General features: G+C 32.5%; 1 long non-coding RNA gene across 4 annotated transcripts; it reads right to left on the bottom strand.

The window, feature by feature from the left end:
- Positions 1-233: 233 nt before the first annotated feature.
- On the bottom strand, positions 234-4,266 carry LOC104647842 (uncharacterized). Of its 4 annotated transcripts, XR_741859.4 has the most exons (4): positions 3,740-4,266; positions 2,490-2,624; positions 1,710-1,897; positions 234-474 (listed from the first exon to the last, which is right to left on the bottom strand). It is a non-coding gene; the product is annotated as an uncharacterized lncRNA (long non-coding RNA). The 4 variants fall into 4 exon arrangements; XR_011221678.1 differs by lacking the exon at positions 2,490-2,624 and having other exon boundaries at positions 1,710-1,910; XR_011221679.1 differs by lacking the exon at positions 2,490-2,624.
- Between the last annotated feature and the right edge of the window lie 143 nt (positions 4,267-4,409).

The following is a 4,409-nucleotide window of genomic DNA, read 5'->3' as shown; positions in this document are numbered from 1 at the left end:
CCATGATTTTAAAGTGTTTCCTTCTTATCTTAGGTATGACAAAGTTTAGTCCTTGCCCATGTAACCACAATTTAAAGTACTTTGGCTACACTTTTTAAGTATGGTAATATTATTTTGTCTATAAAATATTTATATGCCACAATTTCTAATCAAAAAACACCAATATTGTTTTGCAATAAATAATCTCAATTATTAAATTAGACAATAAGTAATTCAAATATATGGATTTGCAATAAACTTCAAAAGATAGTTGTCTTATGTAAGTATAAAGCAATATTCTAGATGTCTGTACATAATAGTTCAAAAAGTACTCTTACAATATTTCAATATATTCTAGGAATGAATATATTTCCAAAATCAAATATAATGTATTCAAACTTGTACAATATTTCGTAAACTCTTTTTATCAACTTCCACATCAATAAGATCAAATTGACATGTGGCGACCCTTCAAATTTGATCACCTCCATTTCCCTATACAATTAAAAGTAAATTAACAATCAAAACAAACCATGTACAACAAATCAAATTGCAGCAATTATAGAAGTTAGAAGATTGTTGGAGTAAAGGGTCTTGTATAATAAAAGTATAAAGTTACTATAACCCAAATAAAAAGACATAAAATTCATGTCTCTCTTTGCTTTTTTTCCTCCATCTTCCTAAAGGAAAAGGTGTGGAGTGCCACACACATCTTAGACTCAGTTACTTAACATCGTAAAAGATATTGATACAATCAAGTCACTTCGATCATAAATAAATCACTATAATAAAATTATTTGGTTACCTAGTACTGGCAAGTGGAAGTTGAGAGAGTGGTAATATGTAAGGGAAGAAATATTGCATTCTTCTCTAAGACAAGTGACTGCAGATTACATATTACAGTTCCAGATTTCAGATTATTGCAGATTACAGATTACAATTCCGGATTGCAGGTTCCAAATTCCTCCTAGAAGCTAGAACATTATTCTGATTTCATGAAAGTGAATTGAGTGGATGTGTAATTCACAAATCAATACAGATGCCCCACAATTCAACAAGAAAATGAATTCAACTGCAACAGAGTTACAAAAGCAATTTAGAGCTCCAATCTTAGCGCTCCTAGAATTCTACTTTAATCTATGGAGCTCAACAATTCAGCTGCAACAATTCAACTTCGTTTTACTTTCGGTGTAGCATGGAACTTTCAGATGAAGCTCTAATCTATATTATAGCTCCAAGAATTCCTATACATTTAGATAGAGAAAAATTCAAAGATATTCTCTTGGTAACCCAGGCAGAACAGGAATTGGTGGAATTCTCATTAACTTTAAAGGAGATATTTTTTTTTTACATCCCATGGGGCAGGGTACCAACACTCAAGCTGAAATCAAGGTGGAAAAAGGGTAAGATGACATAACAAATTCTTGTAAAACAGAGTCACAATCACAGAATATCAATACACTCTACTGCAAACACAAAGGCTGGTAGCAGTCGCAAACACACAAGATCAATACACTTTACTCCAAAGAGGGTCCTGCAAATCAGGATAGCAGTCGCACCAAACTAAGCATAGAAAAAGAAGAAACTAAACTCCAATAAAACCAAGATATTCTACACCAAGACAAGCATAGAATCGAAGGAACCATGGAAAATACCTTTTGAAGGACTGGGAATAAATAAGAACGAAATAGGGATTAGAGAAAAACAAGTAACATGCAGAAAAAGCATACTTTGGGCTTTTCATGTAGTTGTGACATCTATGAGCACCATTAGGACGAAGATGATCTTGAATTCAAGCAGCTGATTTGCCATTTGCGTAAGTCAAAAAGTAGTTAGGATTACCACGAGTTGCTTCCTTGCAGTGTCCACAGTACATTTCTTCTGTGAGAAGGTCGTAGATCTTCTTGAACATCGAGACCTACCACATGATACTGATGTATTACTGGTAAATAGTCTAAAAGAACTTTAGTTGAATAATTAAAACAAATTACAGACTACGTAAACTTTCTCGAAGAAATTCTGGCTTCTACAAACAAAGAGTAAGGTCTAATACTCAAGCTACTTATATTTGCAAGGTAGAATTTTACTTTCTTGCCTCCACAGTGTCTAACTCCAACACAACCTTATTTTTCATTCGTCTGGAAAGAGATGACTCTTTGACTACTAGATGTTGCTCCATTATCAATTATTGGGTAATAGAATTATTTAAATTTATTTCAACATAATCTAAACCTATTCCTACCCAAACGATTGAATTTCACACTCAAACTTGAAAGATAAGAAAAAAGGATACAGTGAAAAGATATTTTACTTCACTAAAAGGTTCCTTAACATCATCTCTCTCAACACTGCTCTCCTAAAATATTTGTCATCATCAGCGAAGATATTAACAAGAAAAAAGACAGCAGAATATTCAAATGAAGTAAATGCATGCTTTTTGACTATTCGTGCATGTAATTACATGCTTAGACAGGGTTAGAATACAGCCTATAGCAATCTCAATGACTTACATAGTTAGGAAATTTGACCATGTCAACATCTTTAGGTATATCTGTTAGAAGTCTCCTTAAAGAATACTCACTAGTTCAAGCTGGATGCACTAGCTCATCAGTATTAAGATGAATGAGCCAGTCCACACTAGCTTCCTGTAAAGTTACAAAGCAATGAAGTGGATCAAAAGGTAACCATAACTAGAAACATATGAAGTTATTGCAATCATACCCTTGCCATGACAATGACCATTTCCATTTTAAGAGTGTGCTTGACAAATAAATCATGATTGCATGGTTTGTAAAAGAATCCATCAAGCCACGTTTCATTTCAAATCCGACTAGAACACAATACATTATATACAGCATATCAAATAATAAGCTCACTTAATATATATTACCATCTAATATTTAATGCCTTAAACTTTCCAGGAATTTTGAAAATAGAGAAGTCAAGATTATAGAAGAGAAAGTTCCTTCTTTAGAAATGTCTAACAAATAAATTGATGTAACTTATAAATAAAAACAAGAAAAAGACAAAAGTGGTAATAGTTTACACATTTATGCTCAAACACCTATTCTTCACTACATTTGTCATATCTTTTCCCACCTATTCTTCACTACAGTAGTCATATCTTTTCCCAGCAAACAATTCAGTGACATGTAAGAATCTTACATCTTTTCTTATAAATTCCTCCTAGCAAAAATCTAACATCTTTTCCCAACAAAAATTGAATACTGTTTCTTATTATTCTCTCCCAGCAAAAAACACAACGACTATAATTAAGAACAAAAAACATATTAGCATGAGTAAGTGTAGAGAGGTCGGAGCTTTTCAACACACACGACCTTTTCACAGTAGAAACAAACATGCTGAAAATGTCACCCGTTAAACCACTAGAACGAACCATAAAAACTACCACATGAATGTGTACACGAAACATTTAAGGCCATTAGTCTCCAAATATTGTGTTGTAACCTTTATTGGTGCACTATGGCTTTTTATGTTTATATGAATCCTATCTCAGGCTGACAATAAACACAAAAACGTACAGGTACTGAAAAGATCCATTTTTTTGTCTTATGTACTACTTAAGTTAAAATAATAACATTTCATTCTAAATTTTCAGAGAGAAAATGTGGATCTAAATGTGATCCAAATATAAATTGAGAATTAAGATATGCTAATAATGCGAGAATATTAAAAGGAAAAACAATAATTTAAGTGAGAGTATCAGATCCATAGATAAAGAGAGAGCTAGGATGCTTACTTCTAAGGAACATCCCCAACAAGGATCCTGTCACCTTTATTATCTTCATATACAAGAGTATATTCCAACTTCCGTCCAATAAACCACTTATCACTTTCTCCCCGTCTTCCTGCTTCTCATTCCCATCCGTAGATGGATAATTTTGAGCTAATTAACACAGCAGCAAAACAAAGGTACTTTTTTAAGTTCAATACCCCTTGTTTTTTTTTAAACTGAAAGTTCAATACCCGTTGTTCGGCTCAAGTCACATGTTGAACTTCATTGGGAATAAACATATAGTAATATTTAACTAAGGGTAAAGGGACGGGCCCATTTTCCATAGAAAGAGTAGACAAGTAACTAACCAACAAGAAGGCCTCCAAAAAGTTTATCAAGAGCATAAGAGTGTTAGCAGTATTTAATATAATAGTATTTAATTAAATGTAAATGGACGAGCTCATTTTAACTCTCAAACGCCTCTGGTGCAGCACCCCATATAGAAATATTCTTCGGATTCAAAAAGAACTATCATGTTGCAGAGCTTTTATCATATATTATCATATATATATACATACATACATACATACATACATATATATATATATATATATATATATATATATAAAGAAAACCTTAGGTACGCCTACGTGGCTCTCCCACAAACAAGAATTTCATTTTAAATTTATTAATT

Source organism: Solanum lycopersicum, chromosome 6 (genome assembly GCF_036512215.1).
Source record: "Solanum lycopersicum chromosome 6, SLM_r2.1".
NCBI classification, from domain to species: domain Eukaryota; kingdom Viridiplantae; phylum Streptophyta; class Magnoliopsida; order Solanales; family Solanaceae; genus Solanum; species Solanum lycopersicum.
This window is presented reverse-complemented; position numbering and strand designations above follow the sequence as displayed.